General features: G+C 44.5%; 1 protein-coding gene across 8 annotated transcripts in view; it reads left to right on the plus strand.

Moving 5' to 3' along the window:
• The window catches only part of STS (steroid sulfatase), a 552,741-nt gene that overhangs the window by 314,929 nt on the left and 215,467 nt on the right, over nt 1–22,345 (plus strand). For 5 of the 8 annotated variants that reach the window (XR_013825700.1, XR_013825701.1, XR_013825705.1 and 2 more), the window contains exon 10: nt 9,883–11,284. The exons of 1 other annotated variant lie outside the window; for it this stretch is intronic. The gene's annotated coding sequence lies outside the window, so the exon portion shown is untranslated. The remainder of the gene's footprint in view (nt 1–9,882; nt 11,285–22,345) is intronic. 2 more of the 8 variants (XR_013825702.1, XR_013825703.1) reach the window with 2 other exon arrangements.

The following is a 22,345-nucleotide window of genomic DNA, read 5'->3' on the forward strand; positions in this document are numbered from 1 at the left end:
TCGCACCTGCGCTCTCTGCAGTGGAGCGAGCAGTCTTAACCACTGGACCACCAGGGAAGTCCCTGTCTCTGCTTTCTGAGCCTGCCCTGGAGACCGTCCTCTGCTCATGCTTCAGGTGATGCAGGGCCTTAGGCAAGATCTGACTGCCTGAGAAACCTTGTAATCCATTAAGAAGTGAAGCACGAGTCGCTCTTTTTGCTCGTTATCAACAAAGCTGCTTACGGTCTAACACAATGCATGCTTACATGATCATTATTAAAACCGAGGAATGGAAACTGTTTTTCAAGTTGTTGAAAATAATAGCCGCTAGCAAGGTGTTAAAATGAGTGTAGGGCACAACAGCTGTTCAACTCATTTTTAAAAATGACTTTTGTATGCAAAGTACCTCCTTTTAGCAATAAAGAAAATCCTGTCGAAGGGAAGCGTTTAAAAACTGGGTGACAGATGGCCGCTACTCATTTCCTGAAGCGTTTGGTAATGGAAATTTCGCTGAGAAAACACTAATAATAATGCTGTTAATATAGTGCCTTTTTCCCTAGGAGCTTCAAACACTTGACAAACATTACATAATTAATGCTTAAATATTATACAGACATCCACGGGAAGTGGGAAAGCAGAGAGGCTTCTCAGCCTCCTTGTTGGCTGCAAAACGCATGCACATGTGCATACAGGTTCACGCAGAAAAGAAGGGAACTGGTAAGGAAGTGGCTTCCCCTGGTTCCCGAGCATCAGCACCGTGTCGGGGCAAGGAGGGGGGAGATTAGGCAGCAGCGAGATAAGGAAGAGGAAGAAAGTACAGGGAGAATCGGGAGGAAGAGAAAGTAGGAGTGGAGATGGGCAGGAGAGACTGGATGGAGAAGCAAGAACGCAGGCAGAAAGACAGGTAGAGCGAACGGCATTGGCGTCTCCCCCCGCTAATACCCTGCACGCCTTGGTTCATTCCGGTTGGTTGGGGGATGCGAGTCTTCTTCGTAACCACCTCCCAGGTAACTCTAATGTGCAGGATTTGTCAATCCTTACTCTTCAGTGCTCCACCATAACCTGTAAAGCCAATGCCAGAACCGAACACCCACCTGTGGCATTCTCTTTTAAACATCTCAGCTAGCACGCGTGGCCCTTTTTCAGACAGGGAACGGTTTGGGGTGCAAGATTTCCAAACCGTGAAATCAGGAGCTGTAATGACCTTCAGGTGGGACAAGCCTTACCCGTTTTGTGTTTTCTACTGATGGTTGCAGCTAAAGCATTGCCTTTGAGGACTAATTACCTCCTTGGCCGAAGGCAGGATCCTGGAATGCATAGCATCGGAAAAAATCTGGGTTGTACAGGAAATGTGGTTCCCCACAGTGGGTACCTTTCATTGAGAACTCTGAAGTGAGCCTTCAGAACATTGACTGATGGTTTTATGAGCGTCTCTGTGTGTAAGGATTAAGAGATAAATAAGAAGTTTATTAAATGGAAAAGTACTTTTTGTCTGATAAGCCATAAATAGCTCTCGTGAGTGTTGGAGTCTGGAATGAAGCTCCAAGAAGCTGAAATGTCTCCAATAAATCACTATCTAATGATGCTGCCATGACTGCAGGAAATTAATGAACGCAACGGCTTGGAGCAGGTTTACTTCCAAGTCTTCAGTGTGAAGCAGTATCGAGCCACTTCATTCAATCAGCGATCAGGCCCACGAAATGTAGCCTGAACACCAGAACATCCATAGCTGAGCAGTTTCTAAACAAGAGTCCCTAAGAAGAGCTCAATTAGTATGTCACAGCAGAAGGAAACTTGGAAACGAAGCTCCTTGGTCGGTTTCATGTTTGTAGCAGCAATTTAAAAAATCTGACATTTATTTCATCCTGGGGACACTTTTCTGAAGGTTAGTTTGAATGGCTCCATTTCCAGTATATTATTTTGCACTAGAAACAGTGATGAATATTTTTTAATTGAAGTATAGATGATTTACAATGTTGTGTTAATTACTGCTGTATAGCAAAGTGACTCATGTAACAGCAAAGTTATATATATGTACATAGTCTTTTTCATATTCTTTTCCAGTATGGTTTATCACAGGATATTGAATACAGTTCCTTGTGCTCTACAGTAGGACCTTGTTGTTTATCCATTCTGCATATACTAGTTTGCATCTACCAACCCCAAACTCCCAATCCATCCCTCTCCCACTTGGCAACCACCAGTCTATTCTCGGTGTCTGTGATTCTGTTTCTGTCTCATAGACAGGTTCATTTGTATCATATTTTAAATTTATTTATTTTAGTTATTTATTTTTGGCTGCATTGGGTCTTCGTTGCTGCACGCGGGCTTTCTCTAGTTGCGGGGTGAGTGGGGGCTACTCTTCGTTGCGGTGCGTGGGCTTCTCCTTGCGGTGGCTTCTCTGGTTGTGAAGCACAGGCTCTAGGGGCATGGGCTCAGTAGTTGTGGCTCGCGGGCTCTAGAGCGCAGGCTCAGTAGTTGTGGCACACGGGCCTAGTTGCTCCACGGCATGTGGGATCTTCCCGGGCCAGGGCTCGAACCCGTGTCCCCTGCATTGGCAGGCGGAATCTTAACCACTGCGCCACCAGGGAAGCCCCATTTGTGTCCTATTTTAAAAGGATCACAGTATCTGCAATTCAAGTTCAAGGGTGAACTCCCCATCCTGCGATAGTCTTGTACTTTGGTAGCCTACTTACTGTACAAAAGTTAGTCTTTTCCTTCAAGAGGAGTTGAAATGATGCTCCTGTTTGCCGATTTGGGACTTTGTCTGTAGAATTCCAGTAATTCTCAGTATCAAGTAATACAAAGAAAATACAAAATCCATATCATTACTGGTTTAGTGAAACTCTTATGGTTATTACTTAGCGGCACCTGCAGTTCGTTGTGGCCGCACCATAAACCAGGTGTTCCCAATCTGGGCATGATTGACATTGGGGCTGGATATCTCTTGGTTGTGCTGGGCTGCCTTGTGCTTTTTTTGTGAGATGATTAAAAGAGTCCCTGGCCTTCGCCCACGGGTTGCTAGTAGCACCCTTCTCCCCCAGTAGTGAAAACAAAAAATGTCTTCATACGTTGCCAGCTGTCCCCACAAGGGGTGTGTGTGTGTGTGTGTGTGTGTGTGTGTGTGTGCAAAGTTACCCCATTTGAGAATGATAAAAATAACACATTTACTGTGATGCTTTCAGTTGAAACGTATTTGCTATGCCACTACTGATATCCTTGAAATTAAATATAGTCTTATGAGTTCTTCTCAGAAAGATGGCCCCCTTGTCACTCTCCTCTGCTAATTTTCTGTAAAACACACTCTAGCGGGCTTCCCTGGTGGCGCAGTGGTTGAGAGCCCGCCTACCGATGCAGGGGACACGGGTTCGTGCCCCGGTCGGGGAAGATCCCACATGCCGCAGAGCGGCTAGGCCCGTGAGCCATGGCCGCTGAGCCTGTGCATCCGGAGCCTGTGCTCCGCAACGGGAGAGGCCACAACAGTGAGAGGCCCGCATACCGCAAAAAAAAAAAAAAAAAAAAAAGCGTTACTTGGTTTTCATCCTACACATCCCAGTCTCCTTATCTGGGTTCTTTCTATCCTCTGTTAAGACCACCATGCTGTTGATTCTGCTGGCTTGTCTCATACGCCCTTGAGCAATGGAAAGGTCATTTTTAGATAAAGGTTTACCTGGAAGTTTGAAAAAAAAACAATATATGACAACTGAAATGTGTTTGGCACTAATTTATTGGTGTGATAAAAATGAAATTGAAGATACGTTGTATTTAAAGACCATTTAGTGTTTACATTTCTTCAGGAGTTCTGCATGGCTTAGTTACAATCTGACTGGAGACCCAGCTGTTGCAAACATACTCGTTTCGCTTGGTTCAGCCACTGAGGGCTCTGTGGTTTCACACTGTAGCTAGTACCTTTAAGCTCAATGAGGAAACGGAATAGTCACTTAGATTGAGTGGTGCAAAACAGATCAGGGGCCAGACCATCTGAGTAGTCAGAATTAATTACCGTGAGAGTTCCTGGAACTGAAGAGGCTGGGTTCATAATTTGACCCTGCCATTAATTGTCTGCTTGACCTTGGACCAGGTTATTTCACCTCTCTAAGCATCGGTTTCTGCATCTTAGAAGTGAGATGATGAGGTGTCTTCTCCAGGGATTTATAAGAAATAATAAAAGACCTGAGCGAAGTGGCTGTGTTTGGAACATATCAGAGGCTTGATAGATGCTACTTTTTTGGAGGGGTGGGGTGGCTATACACCAATGTGCAGGCTCTCTGACTTGTTCTGGGACAGGGACTGGACAGAACAGGACTTGTGCCCTGTACTTGGCTGAAACCGTGGGCATTCAGAGCTCAGGTGGCTGCGGAAGAGGTCACAGGTGATTGGTACCTAGATTCTGAAGGGCAGCTTGATTTCAACGGAAAAAGTTGGGTCTAGAAGCCATGCAAAGGATCTGCAGTTTCCTAGTACCGGAGAGTGAGGTGATAAAAAAATACATATTATGAGAGAACAGTGTGGAGTCCCCTGGTTCCTGACGCAGAGCTCCTAAATCCCTTGGAACTTCCTGAGTGATAGGAGAGTGTTTTCCTCAAATGAGGCAGTGCTTGGTGGGTTTCTGGATGGGGGCTGGTCATCAGAAAGACCCAGCCATGATGAGAAGCTTGGAACTTAAGCTTCTCCACTGAAGAAGCCCCACCCTCCATTCTCGGGGAAGGGTTGAGGGGCTGGAAAAGCAGTTCATGAGCGATCACACCTTCGTGAGGCAGCCTCCCTAAGAATCCCAAGAGTGTGGGGCTGGGGAGCTTGCAGGCTGGTGAACTTGAACACTCACAGGACGCTCGGCAGCTCCATGTCCCTTCCCACATCTGAAGGGGGGACAGTCTCGTGGGACAGAGCCCTTCCCTGGTGGGATCTGATGCCATCTCCAGCGGGGTGGTGTCAGAATTGAGTTAAACGATAGGACACCCAGCTGGTGTCCCAGAATCACGTGGTGTTGGCAACCCCCCACTATCTGGTATCAGAAGTGCTGTGAGTCAGGTGGCCGAGGGCAAGGAAAGCAGAAACACAGAAATGTACTTCTGAACAGGGAAGATGAGAAATGTTAAACTCTGTGGACCGTGCGTCTGTGGTCCTTCAAGATGAGGAGGTATTTCACTGTTCCTGGGCTGGGGCCATTTTTAACTTCTGCTACCTTCAGTGAGGTGTAATTGATATACCACAGAACTCATGTGTTTGATGATTTTTCATCATTTATAGAGTTGTGGCGACCATCACCACCACAGTCCAGCTGGAGAATGTTTCCATCGTCCCAAAAAGGATCACCTGTGCCTGAGTGTGGTCAATCCCCGCCCAACCCCCATCGCCCAGCAACCACTTGTCTACTCTGTGTCTCTAGACTTGCCTGTTCTGCACTCTCAGTGTACTGGAATCGTACACTATCTAGTGGTTCTTGTCTGGCTTTTTAAAAATCAGCATAATGTTTTGGAAGTTAATCCACTCTGTGTCTTTTTTATCCATGTGGTAATATTGGGTGGGTTATTTGAGACACCTGATTTGTCATGTATATGGAGGAGGTATTGATGGGACCAGTCTCAGGTCATTTTGATGATGATGATGATGATGATGATGATGATGTTAAAAAAATAACACACGCAAAGGGTCATGGTGGGAGGACTTCCCTGGAGTTCCAGTGGCTAAGACTCCACACTCCCAATGCAGGGGACCCAGGTTTGATCCCTGAACAGGGAACTAGATCCCACATGCCGCAACTAAGAGTTTGCATGCGCAACTAAAAGATCCCGGAGCATGCCACAACGAAGACCCAGCGCAGCCAAATAAATAAATAGTAAAAAAAAAAAAAAAAAAGTCTTGTGGCATGCAGCTCAAATGAAGAGCTTACCGTGCATTAGTTTTGTTGTCGTGATTATTATAGTTATAATTATCTTTTTAAAATGCTGTTGGGCTTCCCTGGTGACGCAGTGGTTGAGAGTCCGCCTGCCGATGCAGGGGACGCGGGTTCGTGCCCCGGTCCGGGAAGATCCCACATGCCGCAGAGCGGCTGGGCCCGTGAGTCATGGCCGCTGAGCCTGCGCGTCCGGAGCCTGTGCTCTGCAATGGGAGAGGCCACAACAGTGAGAGGCCCGCGTGCCGCCAAAAAAAAAAAAAAAACCTGTTACCAACATAGTCTTTATCCATTTAATGCAAACAGCAGGAGAGCAATCCCTTGCTAGTTGTTCTTCATAGGAACTCTTATCAAATCTGTTAAAGCAATTTTTATAAAATGTGTTGTATTCACTGCCTAAAATTCAGAGCCTAAAATTGGTTCCTAATAAACACTTGTTGAGTAAAGGAAGAGAAGTGTGCTTGGTGGACACCCAGCACCTAGCATGGGACCTCATGCATGGTGGTACCCAGGAAATATATGTTGAATGAATTCCTATAGAGTTCATAATATTACCTACCTATACCTAGGGGTTGAATGACTGAAAGGCATATGATCCTTTTATTTTTGATGCTGTGACCCGACAATGTACGTTTCCAATTGACTGTTGTCTAACTAGGGGCCTCGTATTTGAAGCAAAGTTCAGAAATTGTTGGAAGTAGTTGTTAAGTAATGAGAAGTAGAAGCAATTCAGATGTGAAATCGCGTATCTTTCCCTTGGCAAGGATAGATGCTGAATCTTGGTACTGTTACCTACCTGGATCCTTGAACTGTTTAATCAATAGTGAGGGGAGGAAAAAGGTTCTCGAAACTCAACATTTCAACAATTAACTTTGCGTCGTTCTAGTAAAGATGTCTGTGATTTGGTGGGCCCTCAGGTGTGGGTTTCATTTTGTTTGCACATGATGTATGATTGAAGAAAGGTGTTATTCCTGAAAAGCCATCGAAATATAATTAAAAAGTTGGCAGAGGTGACGTCTCATCGCTGGCTTTATTTATTTTTTTAATTCAAAAGGAAACCCCAGTTGTGCCCTGCTTGGTGTGCAATGACCAGAAACCAAGACAGAGAACTCACATACTTGGAAAAATCACACACTGGGCTTTCCTTGGAAAAGGAGTTGGGTTTCACTGTGAACAAGGCACATAGAAAGAAATCCCAATCTGGATGTGTTTATTCTCCCGAAGAGTCCATCTCATTTGATCCTGATCACCTGAAATTGATGGTTAAAAGGACAATGGAAAGTATGCAATGGCTTAGAGGCAACCATGAGCTCTCCTTTGTGGATGGGTCTTCGGGCAAACGGTTCCTCCTCTCGTAATTTACCCGCCCTTGTTTGCATCAATACCAGATGCTGACTCGCTTCAAAATCCTACTTAGTATCATCTCCGTGAAGGCTTCCCTCCCAGACCCCCACTGCAAGTCATTCTCCCCTCCCTCTGTATTTCAGATCTGTGCATGCGGTTAAGGCTTATGTGTTGGTTCTCCTATTCGACTGTAAGATCCTTGAATATAAGATCCACGTGTTATTCATCCTTGCACCCTTGATTCCTGGTAAACAGCCTAAACTAAGAGATGTCAAGTCAATGCCCATTGAACTGAGTTGTCCTTAAATCACGTTGATGACTATAGGACTTTTTGGAGATATATTTATTTATGCATTTAAATTCCTATCATGTGAAAAGGCTGTAGACTTTATATTTCAAACTCTTTGCTCAAACGTTAATACTATGCAGTTGCTATACGTGGCAGCTTTGCTTGAAGCAGTTATGTTATTATTAAAGGAGGCATCATGGCTTCTTTCTTTGGAGAAAATTGAAACATAAGTTTTGGTTAGAATTGAACATGCTTGAAGTTATCAAGGTTTAAATCTGGGAGGTAGGTTTAGGAGAGAGTTTTGCGATTTTCATTATAGATTTGCATATTTTCTGTATCACCTGCAATGAAGAATCATTTTGTAAGTATGAAAAATTTAGCATCTGTAATATAATGCATACATCTCAACATCGAGGAGCTCAAAGCACTCTCAGATTTCCTTCGGTGGTATCAACTCCTAAGCAAGTCATAGTTAGAATCTCCTCAAAGGATGACAGGGCTTGTGAAAAGGGAATGTTAATATTCCAGCGGATGCTAGGCTGTTTAAGTTTTTATATAAGTATGCAGTGGTTGGAGGTTTCAAGAAGATCCTCATTCCCTTGGTGAATTGAAACCTGCCTAGACAGTTCTGTGAAAAGCTCCTTGGTGAACAATCTTACTGTCTCCTAAAATGTTTGCTTCTGCTGCATCTGGGGAGTTTGGTCAGGAAAGAACCATTAGGGTGTAAAGGGAGCAGGACCCTGTGGGGCCTTCCCGGGACAGACCCTTCCCATCCATGCCGTCTACCTACCTTAGAAGAAACATTCTGGCATGCCCCAGACCACTGCATCCCGAAAACCTTACCAGTAGAGCAAGCCAGGAAGTCTTTGTTGAGTTAATCTACCACCTTCTGGCTTGCCTATGTCTTACTAGGGCACAAAAGGAACTTGTCATCTCCTTCTCATAATGAGATGTCATAAATACAGTGGATAGGATGTCATAGATACAGTGGATGTGATGTCATAGATACAGTGGATGCGATGTCATAGATACAGTGGATGAGATGTCATAGATACAGTGGACAAGTGTGTTGCTGTACAGAATGCCAAGATGACCAAGATGACAGAGAGAGCTGGAGGGTCAACATGGGAAGGTGAAATGTTTTTGATCATCCTTGATGATGGAATAATTCTCAAAATGTGACACAGCCAACACCACTTTGACCTGCTCCATTGTATATATCATTTCTAGAGTAGCGGCCCCCATTGGGGCTATTGTCTGGTTAAGTTCATGGTTATTCCCAGTTATTTTCTATAACACGTGGTTTTTGAGTAGACTAGACATGTGATTTGAACAAGGCTATAAGGGCACCCACTGCTCCAGCATCCTTCAAGTTTTCAAATCATGGACCAACCTTTGCAGTTTCTCCTGAGTGTGTTATCGTTATGGATCTACGATCTTGGCCAATTTAGGGGATTCCACATGGCTTTTCCTATTATGATGACCTTTACACTGCAGATCGGAGAACCCGTATGAGGGCTGTGCCAGCCGTAAGTAGATACATCCCACCTATATATTTGTGAGCTAGGCAGAATAACTTAGGAAGGTCTATGGAACCATCAGACACACCATGAGAAGAACTGGGTCAAAAGTCCTTATCTAGGAGTCCTAAAAATTTCTGGGTATTGTATTCTCTCCACAGTTCTGGCAACTATCTGTGCATGCAATTGTGGAAAAGTAACAGAAATGTTGACTGTACTTTTTTGCATCATACTACAGGTTCTTCCTCCATTCAGTGGGCTGTTTCGTCTGTGAGCTGCCCTAACTCTGGAAACTGAGTGAGGGATTGTGATTATTCTAAAGAAGCAGCTGATGGCAGCTTTCCGCTTGACTAGAAGTTCTAGTTTCTTTTTAGTAAAGAAACTGAGAAACACCCCTAAGCCTCACCGTGATCTGTGAGCTACAGATTCCCCGGGCATCAGGCACGATGACTGTTACTCTGGGGTCATGCCAATTACGGTCATGAGGTTCACCTTGCTTCTGAAGGCTACGTGCTGGCCTCTTCCCTCTGCTGTTCCAGAATCCAATCAATAGCGTCACTATTTGGGAGTTGAGTTGTGTGGATACACCGTCCACCCTGGCCTGCAGGTAACAGCCGCTGAGTAGCTTCTGAATTATGCTGACACCTTCTCCGCTGTGTATCCCTTAGTGCTGTCGTGAAGGGGGTCCTCTGAATTCTCCCAGGGAGAAAAGTGGAGGATATCCGGTTTTCCAGGAGCAATTCATCCTGGCACCCCAGCTTCTCTTATCCTTCTCAGCCCACTCTCAGTTCTACACCGACATCTGGCAACGCCACTTTATTTACTGAAGGCCGTTTCTGTGTCCACTATTCCAGGTGCCGTCACATCATACTCTGAGGATCAGCTCTGAATATCCTTCAGAAACTGGAATCCCAAGGCATGAGGGAATGCCGCTGTGCCAGTGCATCCTCTGATCTAGTATCTAGGGTATCTTCTACTCTGTTCCTCCCGTCCCAGTCCTGTCTTAAGGTCCATCTCCTCTCACGTGCCCACACCTGGTCTGGGCAAGCAGCTCCTCTGGGACACAGGCTGCCCGCTTCCGCAGAGAAGGCCTGGTGCAACCCAGCTCATCTGGGGTGGAGCCTGGGGATAGGCCCAAAGTGGTGGTTCCTGCAAGTGTGGCCCCTCAACCAGCAGAAGCGACATCGCCTGGGGAAGCTGGAGAAGCACGCGTTCTCGGGACCCGCCCCAGCCTGGCTGAGTCAGAAGCTGGGAGCGTGGGGTGCAGCCATCTGTGCTTTAAACTCGCCTTCTAAGCGCTGCTCTGTGTGCTGAAGTTTGCAAACCACAGTTCTAAGGAACTCAGAGAAAGAAGGGGGTGCGTCTTGAGGAGGATAAGCTTTGTTTTCAGAGGTACCTACTCCAGGTGAGGCCATTGCAAAGGAAGGATTGGGGGCCGCCGTGTCACCTAGCGGTGGTCCAGGGGATGTGGGTGTGTTGGGATCCGCAGGCTAGTCCCCGGACACAGGTGCTACTCTTTCCCCATCACGGCAGGCTCGTCAGCATCCAGTCGTCTTTGCCGCTCTGTTGCTGATTACCCGCCCTGGTCATGATTTCCGGCAAAAACTGCCTGACAGCTGCAGACGATGAATCTTCCTTAGAGCGTTGCGCGCCGGCTCCTGGCTTTCAGGCCCTGCTGTAGATTGCCGATTAGCCACCCTGAGCGTGTTTTCTTTCTGCAAGGCGCCTGACGTTGTTGAAAGCAGCTGCCCTGCCGACCGATCCTTAACAACGATGATTGGTCCGCGTTCCAGGGAAGGGCAGCAGCGGAGCGATCTCCCAAAGCCGTGTCTTCTCCCCACCCCACAAGCCATTGCAGTTTCCCACAGGTGAGAGCACTTGTCACTGGGAGGCCCCTGCTTGGGCAGTGCAGTCTCCACCCGCCGGCCGTACGGTCGCTACTCCTGCAGAGAGGTGGGCCGCCTCCATCCTGAATCTTCTCTGGCCCAAGCATCCGCCTCCCGTCTGTGCTTGGATTCCCCAGGAAGCAGAGCCTGAGGCAGAGCTTGTGGGAGGATAAGCTCTAGGAAACTGAGTAAAAGTCACAGCAAGAGAAGAAAACCCAGCTGGCTGCTCAGGTAGACGGGGTATGATCGAAAAGGAGGAATGAGCTCACCAGAGAAGCCCGCGGCGGGAGAAATGCGGGAACGTTTTCTGCGCCCCACGAGAGCTCGCCTACAGGGTGTCCCCAGCCTTGAGCCAACAACTGCTGTGGCGGTAAGTCCCTTTCACTACACTGCGTATTTTCTTTTCGTGACATTGGGTCCTCGGTGCTATTGGAAATATACCAGAAGGCTTATCACAAGTGCTGCCTTATGGAAGCTGCTTCTGTAATGGGCCAGGGTGGGTGTAGCGTCGCTCAGTGGGCCGTGCAGTGTGCCGGGCTGATGGGGTTACAGTTCTTGTGGGAGGCTGTGTGATGACTCGGGGAGAAGTCTCCCCTAACAGGGTTGCCCGTGTTCTCAGACCTGAGCTCCCTCTTCCCTCCTTCTCGTGGGGAACGGGCACAGGTGGAGAATCCGAGAGGTTTTATTGCCTTCCTGCTGGGACCCGGAGACGTAAAGCTGCTCTTTCAGCAGCTAGAGTTGGATTTTGTCAGATATGCCAAAAGGCAGATTTCAGCTAAGGGGAGACGATTGTCGTCCTTGTCTGGGTGGGGTTGTGTTCCAGGACCCTGGGAAACAGCAAAACCATGGGCAGTAGGGTCCAGTGTCTCTGCAGCGAGGACTTTATAACAGTGGCGGTCAGCTTCATAACTTGTCAAGGAAGAGATCATTCCCACCTGATCTGAGCCTTTTTTTTTTGTTTTGACTTAACGTAAAAGGTGTTCGGTTGTCTCAAACTGGCCTACTTGTGTCCTCCATGAAATCATGGAAGACATGATTTCTTTAAAAAAAGAAAAATAGCAATTATGTAGACAGGAAGACTACAGGCTGTTCACTCAGAAAATGCCACGGACCTTTACTTTATAAATTATAATCATATAAGTCTTGGGAGTTAAGAGGTAGACTGTCCTTCTGCCACTGCTTGGTTGATCTGATTTGATCATTATGTTTTCTGAGGCTTCACTGTAATATTACCTAGCTACGGAAATGTGTGTGAATCATTTTGAATTTGTTCCTTCATGTTGTGTGTGTGTCAGACACAGTTCTGGGTGTGAGGGATACAGGAGTGAACCCGAAAGAGAAAAGACTTCTTTCTTGGATTTTATTTATCTTCGTTTTGACTTCAGTTTCCTTTCGAACAATTCATCTGAGAATCTAACAGTATTATAATTTCTTTGTAACCTAAATAAATTTTCCTTCAGTTGTCTCCCCATATCCAGACCCGACGTAACGGGTTATTTCTCAGATTCTCCCGAAATACTGGTCTTGAAAGCCATCTCTAAGTGAGGACTTGGGTTCTAAAGGAGACTGCTTTGGATTACCCGTCACTGCTTTTCCATTGATCTTCTGTTCTCTGCTCTCTAGTTATATTAATTATTTCACTTTGATTACAGAATCAAATGAAAACTTCTTTGATGTCTTTAAAATAAAACGGCAGTTAAGAACCACGGGTCCTCCCCCCCAGCCCCTGATAAAGAATATTTTCTGTTGTAGTTTAAGAACATTTTTACAAAGTAATTCACTGAGTTGCCCAACTACAGAGGCATCCCTGAATTAATTTCACCTTTGCTGGTCTGGACTCTACCACTGGATTTATTTCCCAACCTGTTCTCCAGACGTGACACTCTCTTGGTAAAGAGGTGTTGAAATAAGCTTCCCAGCAATCATCTTGTGGTCTTCTTTATTTCATTTCCTAAGATTCTTTGCCATTTTCATCCTCTTGTTCTGGCCAAGGACCAAAAATAAAATATTGTTTCAGTTTTATTTTGGGTCTCATTAGAAAAAAAAGTCAGTTTAAAGCGTTTACCAATATAACCGGTCATAGGCAAAAGTCTATTCCCAGGGAGTTTCTGATGAAATTATGCAAGATACCTAATTTTGTACATAAATTGGAAATATTAGGAAGAGAATGCTGGCCGAATTCATGCCCCTTTCTAAAATTCTCTCCATGGTATTCTCCACTTACAGCCAAAATATCATCCTCTTACAAATAATTTTTTGCACCTAAATTAAAGGTATTTTTAATGATATGCATATCGGTGTGCGTAAACCACCCAGTCTCCCCACCACCCTTCATCCACGTAGAGAGTTATACAAAGACGTTAGTTACGGGCACGTACATTTGGAAACATATAGCTATGAAAAAATGAACGTTTAGAGTAACCTGGCTTTTAAACCCTTCCAAGGTAGAGATTTTTAATAAACTTTAAAGATAATGGCATGAACATTTTCCATGAGACGACGCACTCTGACCATCTCGTTGGCATTTTCTGCTAATGAAGCTCGTGTTTTAAAAACAACTTTTAGACTCTACACGGCTTACCCAATCCTTAAGGAAATATTTCATTCTTGAATGTAAATTTGAATACTTGTTTCACTTAAAGGTTGCTTTGTAATTAAAATTTCAGTATATATATATATATATATATATATACACACATATATAAAATGTATATATAGTCTATATATAATAACCAATGTATATCAGTATATAATATGTATTATAACTAATTATATCTATACATTATATGGGCTGCATATATTATATATAATGGTGTATATGATAGCTAATATATATCAGTAGATAATACATATTATAATTAATATCCGGATAACTACATATATATCTATATAAAATCTTCCAATCTTACCTTTTCTACAAAATCTTAAGGTGAATTGCCAGTGATGAGTAGAGCAGCTGTGAATCAGAAGTCAGCTGAAATAGCTATTCTTCAACAACCTAGGACAAAACTAGTCTCCAGTTCTCATATACAGAAAAATTTGCATAATCAAAGAAAGCAGGAAACCCTTGGACAGAGCCAGACATCGGTTAAACTTTCAGCACTTGATAGATTATAAAAGGAAACTTATCCTGGCTCCTAGAGTTATTAGAAGATCTAAGAGATCATGCTGGCAAAATTTCAGCAGTACTCTTAAGAGAAGAGACAGGGCATATAATTAAAAGGATCATTCCCAAAGAGGTCCAGGCTTCTGAAGCACCTAGTTTAATTAAAAGGTGAAACTACTGTTGATTCAGACGTACAAAAGTTAACACGTTGGGTAGAAGCCCTGTTCTTGTTAACGGTGGAGAATATGACAGGGTTATTCTTTTGAAAATCTTGGCAAGGAAGGAGATTTTTAAATTTTGAGAAATCAAGTGAAATTTGTAGTGATGGATGTTGACTTACTGTGGTGACCCCTTCCTAATTTATACCAGTAGCGAATCATTATGTTGTGCACCTGAAACTAACATGATGTTTTATGTCAATTAGATCTCAAGTTTAAAAAAATCAAGTGAAATTTCATTTTTAGAGTCGTTGATAAAAGAATGTTGACAAAAGAATCCATTTTCAAATGCATTTCTGGAGAATTAGTCAATGAAATACAGTGAATTTTAGAACACTGTTGAGTAAAATATTCTTGCAAACACGTGACCTTTAGTTTTCTCTGATTATCATTTAAATACGTTTGATAATTTTTAAAGTATTGCTTGTGAATTCCTTGTCTGGTGCTAGGGAAGAATGCTATCTTTTATATTACTGTATGGGAACTGGGAGTTTTGTCATCTCTCCCTAGCTTTTTCCTTCCTCCCTTCTTTCCTTCCTTTTCTCCAATAATATTTATTTAATAAACTACCGGGTATCATAATATATTCTAAAGTTTGAAAGGAGAAACTTGTTTAAGCCACAGAATACATCTCTGTGAAATATTTTTCTTTCCCCCTCCCACTGTAGGACAGAGCTTTACTTAATTTTATTTAGCCAATTCTTTTAAGCAAAGCTGGATTTCTAGTTTAAGAGCAAACTTGGGGTCAGGTAAAACAGATGGGGAAGGGAACACACAGGGCTTTCAACATAAAATGTGGGGAAGGCTGTTCTTAAACATACCTGGGGTATGAAAAGTAGTTGAAATGAGCGTTTTGTGCACTCTGTTGAAAGGGTCAGAACTTACATTTTCAGAATGGTTCTTCATGACTATAGTTGAACACCTTTTCCCTAGAGAGGGCAGATGGAGCTATGCGATGCTCACCTCTACCCACTGATTTGTTGAACCGGGATGGGGATGGGTGGCAGCTTTTGCTCCTTTGACTTTCTTCCTGGGAGATGTGGCCTGATAAGTGTTTTATGAACCTTCCCCCGTGGCAGGATTTGGGGTGCTAAGCATGGAAAGACCGTGGAGGTCCGCACTCTGTTTTCTGACTCAGGCCAACTCCTCCAGAGTAAGGTAGAGGCACATTCCTCGCCATCCTGCCAGCCCATTGGATGCTGAAGCCTTAGCTGGTGGTCCCCTTCCCCAGCGGCGTCCCTCCAGCTGTGTGGTCAATCCCGTCCTTTCCATTCTTCTGTCTGGTCTCAGCTGGGTACCTCGAAGTTAGGTTCTTGGTGTTCACAGTTCTTTTTATTTTATTTATTTATTTTTGGCTGCACTGGGGCTCCGTTGCAGCGAGCGGGGGCTACTCTTCATTGCGGTGCGCAAGCATCTCATTGCTGTGGCCTCTCCTGCTGCAGAGCATGGGCTCTAGGCACGTGGGCCTCGGTAGTGGTGGCTTGTGGGCTCTAGAGCGCAGGCTCGGCAGTTGTGGCACACGGGCCTAGTTGCTCCGTGGCATGTGGGATCTTCCCGGACCAGGGCTCGAACCCATGTCCCCTGCATGGGCAGGCGGATTCTTAACCACTGTGCCACCAGGGAAGCCCTCTTTTTATTTTTTAATTGAAGTATAGTTGATTAATTATTAGTTTAATAATAATTAACCATATTAGTTTCAGGTGTGCAGCATAGTGATTCAGTATTTCTATAGATTATACTCCATTAAAAATTATTACAAAATAATGGCTATAATTCCTTGTGCTGTACAATGTATCTTTGTTGCTTATCTATTTTATACATAGTAGTTTGTATTTCTTAATCCCCAACCCTATTTTGCCCTTTCCCTGTTTCCCTCTCCCCACTGGTAAATACTAGGTTGTTTTCTATATCTGTGAGTGTGCTTCTGTTTCATTATATACATTTGTTTTATTTTTTGGATTCCATATATGTGATATCATATAGTCTTTTTCTGACTTATTTCCCTAAGCATAATATTGTCTAGGTCCATCCATGTTATTGCAGATTTTGGTTTTTTTTTTTTTTTAATTTTTTTTGGAGTATAGTTGATTTCAGAATTTTGTTCTTTTTTATGGCTGAGTAATATTCCATTATATATATATGTGTGTGTGTGTGTGTGTGTGTGTGTGTGTGTGTGTATGTATATACATACATAAACCACATCATCTTTATCCATTCGTCTGTTGATGGATACTTGAGTTGCTTCCATATACTGGCTGTCATAAGCAGTGCTGCTGTGAACGTTGCTATGAACATTGGGACGCATGTATATTTTCCAACTCGTGTTTTTATTTTTTTTCTGGATACATACTCGGGAATGGAATTGCTGGATCATATATGGTAGTTCTATTGGTGATGTAGCTTGGAATTAAATTCAGTTTTACTTAAGTGACATGGAGACATGACCCACTCCCTAAAAGCAAGCCTCTCATGGATATGTTTCCCTTTGTTCAGAAGACAGCAACTCTGTTAAAACTGTTTTTATCACATAACTCCTGGCATCAGAAAGTTCTCCCAAGTAGAAAGAAAGCTGTTCTTGGCAGGACCAGGGAGAATTAACCCCAGCTTTGTTTCTGCTTCTCCCTGAATTTTAAAGTTGAATAGATGACGTCATCGTCTTCACACCCTCATAGCAGACGTGATGTAGCACTTACTGTATGACTAGCACTGTTGTAGTCAAACCCTCAGTGTGACCCCGTGAAATGCAGAAAACTCGTGACCTAGAGGGACGATGTACATTTCTCAAGCTCTCACAGTTATCAAGGGGCAAAGCCACAATCAGAGTTAAGATCCTTTGATTCCACTCTCCATGGTCCTAACTGCTAAACTAATTTTATTTTCATAATCTCTCACTAGGGAGTCGTTAAATGCGTTTGTCATTAAAGAAATAAATGTTGAGAACACAGCATCAGTGAAATTGTAGATAGCAGAGCTGTAGCCACCAGAGAATTTTAGGAAAGGAAGCGCTGCATTGAATTTAGACCAGACATGATCACTCATTAGTGAGATAATAGGCACAAATGCAGAGAAAAATGTCTCACTGAAGTGGAAACAAAAGCCTTTCAGTAAGGAAGCCAGGAGCAGTTTAAATGGATGCATGACTCCATCACCAATGCATGACTCATACAACGCTTGAGGCAGTCATCCTTATGACGCATTTTCCAAGAAAAAGGTGCAGTTCACGCAGGTATCTGGGGAAGTTGGAGGGGAGGTTGATGTTTTATTTTAGAATATTAAAACAAAATAGATATTATATTATGACTGCCACAGTCATTTAATTCAAGGAGGAGAATCATCCTTCAGTGATTTGATGAGGGGTGTTCATGGCAGAGGGCTAAGGGGTGTGGACAAAAGACCCTGCATTTTTCCAACCACCTTGAACATGGAAACAAGGATCCCGTTCCCAGCCACGCTCTGTTCCCCGTGTGTTTTGGGGCAGTGGGGAAGGGTGGGGAATACATGAAAAGATTTGTAGAGATATTTTGTAATCAACGACATTTTTAGATTTGAACTAATAAAACAAAACTACAGGAAGCTATTTTGGTTCAGAAAGAACAGACTGTAACCCAGTTCTTTAACCCAGGCGAGGAAACCCAAGCGTCCTGGAGTCCAAACTTGCCCAAGGGCGCGCTTTCTCCCTACTGATGCCAAAAGCTCGACCTCTGTGCGCTGGTGTCTAATCGAATCTCAGAGACAGGGTTTTGGTAAAGTAGAAAACAATAGCTTTATTGCCTTGCCAGGCAAAGGGGGACACAGTGGGTTCCTGCCCTGGAAAACGATGTGTCCCAACCCAGGGGAGTTTGGTGAGGAGTTTGGCAAGGGTTCAAGGGTGGGGTGTGTGTAGGGCCTTTAGTCCTCTAATCTGGTAATCTTCTTGATGACCTTCTCTGGTTCCTTTAATGTAGCCTCAGGTGGTCTTTCTCTGGTATGAAGAATGCTGACCTCTTAAAAGAGTTTCAAGACATTGTTATGTGTATCCCTTGAGGGGGAGCCAGGACCCTGCCCCAAGGCTGCACTATTGTTTGTTGACTGCTCCTCTCTGCACCCCCTCCCTTCCTGGACTAACATCTGTTTGAACCTGCCCTTTGAAACTCAGGGAAGGTCACAGAGTCTGGAGTCAAGAAACGGGGCAGGGCAGAAAGGCTACCACGCCCGGGAGCCCCACGGGGTCCTTCTCGGTTTCACTAGTGTTACCCGAAAACTGGGTTCACGTCTTGGTGAGTGGAGCCACAAGACACAACCAGGCCAAATTGCAGGAGAAGGAAGGATTTATGACTTGCCGCAAGTAAGGAGAGCGCTGGGGACCTTTCCCAAAGCATGTCTCCCGAGACAGCCAAGCTGGAGAGGTATTAAGCTAAACGTACATGCCTGTTCCTGAAGGGGCTTGAGCAGAGGAGAATTCAGCCTGCAACTGGGACAAAGGTTGACTGTCCACGCTTTAGTTGATTGAAGTCACCTGGGTCAGAAAAGGTCAACACCATCATCACTTAGGTTCTGAGCAGTCTGGGGTCTCAGTGTGAAGTTACCATCCTCCACCTGGGTGGGGACCTTCGTTCCTGCAGAACTCAAAGATGGATATTGGATTGTGACGTGTATCCCTCGAGGAGGAACTACGACAGTTTTATCACTGAACTGTTGTTTGCTTTTCCTTTGTTTCTGCATTCTTTTGTCCTCTTAAGCTCATTGATTACTGAGACCTATTCAAGGAAAAGCATTGTGGCCAGGCTTAGATCACAAAACGGCTTAGGCCAAATATGGCTTCTCTTATGTCAAGAAAGCCATGCCTGGTTCTCTTTCTCCAAGGACCCCCTGCCTCATCTGCTTACACTACCACCAAAGCCCAAAGTAGACATTCAGAATCGATCGCCTGAATGTCTGCTGCAAGTATGGGATCTTTCCTCATAGTGAGAATGTAGGTGAATGTTCTCAGATGCCATATTCTGTGTAGTGTATTAGTCTTACTAGAAAGAGCCCAAGTTGTACCCTGAGAAGTTCGCCTTGTGGAATTCAGTTCCTCCATTCTTTGCTCCTGTATTTCTCCAACACCAGCAGGATCTAAGGAATATCCTAGTCTGTTGCTGCCATTTATTTTTAGGAAACAGATAGTACATCTAGAAGGGAGAGGGTGATAAGTTGTGTCAACTGAAAAAGAAAACTGCACAGCCTAAAAAGTTGAGAGTTATGTTTTATTTGGGGACCTTAATGACGGTGTTTCTCAGATAGCTCTGAGAAACTGTTCCAAAGAGGTAAGGGAAGAGCCAGGATATATAGGAGTGTTTGCTGGAAACAAACAAACAAATTAAAACAACAACAAAAAAAACGCATGTAATTGAACATCAAAAGATTACTGCTAATTGCAAAAAAACAGACCTCTCAAGTTAATGATTCTTTTCCATGTATGGGAAGAGTCTAGGCTCCTTGAAATCATTCCTTTGATATGCATGTTATCTAGGGTCAGTAGTATCCTGTTTTTCTCCCACCTGGATTCCCCTCAGGGTACAGTAGCTGATGACCTGGTGGCCACAACGTCCTTTGTTTACTGAAATGGCAGACCACGTTTTTTGTCCACAATTGAATAAGCTGAAACTGGATTCAGCCCTGCATTCTGATGATCTGAGAGGTTTTCCAATCTTACACATTACCCATCTCCTCCTTGGGTGGAAATCCTGCTTACCTCTCTTGCACTTGGCTCTCTCATAGCAGGTGACATTTCTCTGTCATTAAAACACACAGAAGAAAGACAAAAGCATGTTACGTGGACTTCATGGGTTTTTTTTCCTGGAATCTGTCCAGATTTTCAGCAAACGCCATGGGGAAGGAGCCCTGAGCTTATGCTTACAACCAGCAAATTTCACCAGCAAAACAACCGCAGTGCTTCCTTCCCTGTATCCTTGACTTTCTGACTGCTTTTGATTTTGATTCTGTTTTTATGTAGACTTACCTTTTAGAAAAATTAAGCAGAAAGTACAGAGCGTTCCCATTATAACCCCCTAGGTTTGATTTTAATGATGATGGAATCTTTTATTTTCCTGTAGAGAAAAATAGAAAAGAAAGACTAATCCTGTTTTCCACCAGGGTGGAAGAGGCAGCTGGCATAGCTGTCAGACGATGGCTGGTGCCTGGCGGCCTGGAGTGGACTTTTATCCCCTCAAGTAGGAACTTTGTCCCCCAGGAGGTCTTTTCCTTGTCCCAATTGACCGCTAGGTTGGACATTTTTATTATTAGGTTTCCCGAGAGTGTCTTCTCCTCCCTCTTAGCCACCATTGTATCAGGTTCTATGTCTACAGACCTTTTATGACCCGATGGCAATTTCGCAGTAATTGACGGAACCACCTGTAATATCAAGTTATTGTCATTAAAAACAGTCTGTTTCCATGGCAGGAGTTATTACATTTTGCAGAGAGGTGCTTCCCAGACACATAAGTCATTGAAGGCCAAACAAAAGAGCAAATAAACCACTTGGCTTGGGGTTTGGGGGGCAGTGGGTGGAGGGTAGGGAGAAGACAGAGACGCAGCATTAGACGGGAACCTTTTCAAACTCAGGCCACAAGCTTCATACTCCAGGCCGGGGAGTGTCATTATGCCCTGACCGATCCCAGCCTGCTCTTAGAATTCAGTTGTATTTCCTACTGTTCGGAGCCTGCAAGTCCATTTCAGTGAGGAGTCCATCAATTGCACCTCATCTTTAAGCACGCTCTTTTTTTTTTTTTTTTGCGGTACGCGGGCCTCTCACTGCTGTGGCCTCTCCCGTTGCGGAGCACAAGCTCCGGACGCGCAGGCGCGGAGGCCATGGCTCACGGGCCCAGCCGCCCCATGGCATGTGGGATCCTCCCGGACCGGGGCACGAACCCGTGTCCCCTGCATGGGCAGGCGGACTCTCAACCACTGCGCCACCAGGGAAGCCCTAAGCACGCTCTTTTGAGTGGCTATATTGGTTTTGAAGACTTGCCAAGCCTGGGATGATTAGCAAGACATGACTGTCCCGTTCTAAAGGGAGCTGCAGACCCAGAATGACAGTGGTGCCGATTGCAGCTTTGAGGCAGCATGGGGAACGTTCTCCTTTAAAACCAGGCCTGTGAGCTCAGGGTTATCAGCCACACAATGAGAAAAATGTGGACCCTGGTCTCCACTTGGGAAATAAAAAGTACAGCACCTGCAAAAGTAGTTTACCACGGACATCGCCATCTTCCAGGGTCAGTAGTATCAAAGATGCTTTCACCTGTGGCTTGCATCCTAAACTGCTTTGTCAATCCCTGTCCGTACCTTTAACTCCGTGCATTTGAGTTTTTCCTAAAGCCAGGGACGAGCCATGCTGGAGGAAGCAATTTTATGACAGAGACCTTGTCCTAGCAGAAACCCCGATCCCTGGGAATTCTACCAGAGTGGTTATGAAGTGAAAGCTCCGTGGTGAAATGAAATCAAATCATGGAGACTTATAATTACGTAGCCAGTGAAACAGGAGACGATTCTAGGGAAAATGGACATGTTCCCGTTTCGGTCTTTTTTTTTCCTTTTAAAAATGGCATTATTGACTCAGCTGGGGAATGTATTGTGAAGCCAGTGCTGTTTCCTCACTTATGTCATTTGTAATTACATTTTTTTGTGGTTATTTCAGCCCGTGACTCATAAATCATCATTTACAGTTAACCAGTTCTTCATCACAGGGCACTTCCAGTGGACAGAGACATTGTGTTTGTTGTCATACATAAAGCACTGTCCTCTGTCAATATACACATATGAAGAAAACCTTGAACTTAGTATAAAAATGTTGCCTCCAGGCCTCATCGAGATTCAAGTCCAAACTTCTTCTGTAAAGGACCAGATTGTAAATTTTTTAGGGTTTGCTAGTCCAGGAGCCTCATGCTATGTGTCTGTCGGTGAGAGCAGCCCAGACAGTGCAGAAATGAAAGAGGTGTGGCTGCATTCCGGGGAGCTCAGAAAAGGTGCCGGCCGGGTGTGGCCCCCCGGCTGCAGTTTGCCAATCCAACCCCTGTTGTAGCCCCAGGATAGAAAGTAAATGTCCCTTCGGGGGCCACCTCTGAACTTCTGCAATGACTGGCTTAGAAAA

Source organism: Stenella coeruleoalba (assembly GCF_951394435.1).
Source record: "Stenella coeruleoalba genome assembly, chromosome: X".
Classification (NCBI taxonomy): domain Eukaryota; kingdom Metazoa; phylum Chordata; class Mammalia; order Artiodactyla; family Delphinidae; genus Stenella; species Stenella coeruleoalba.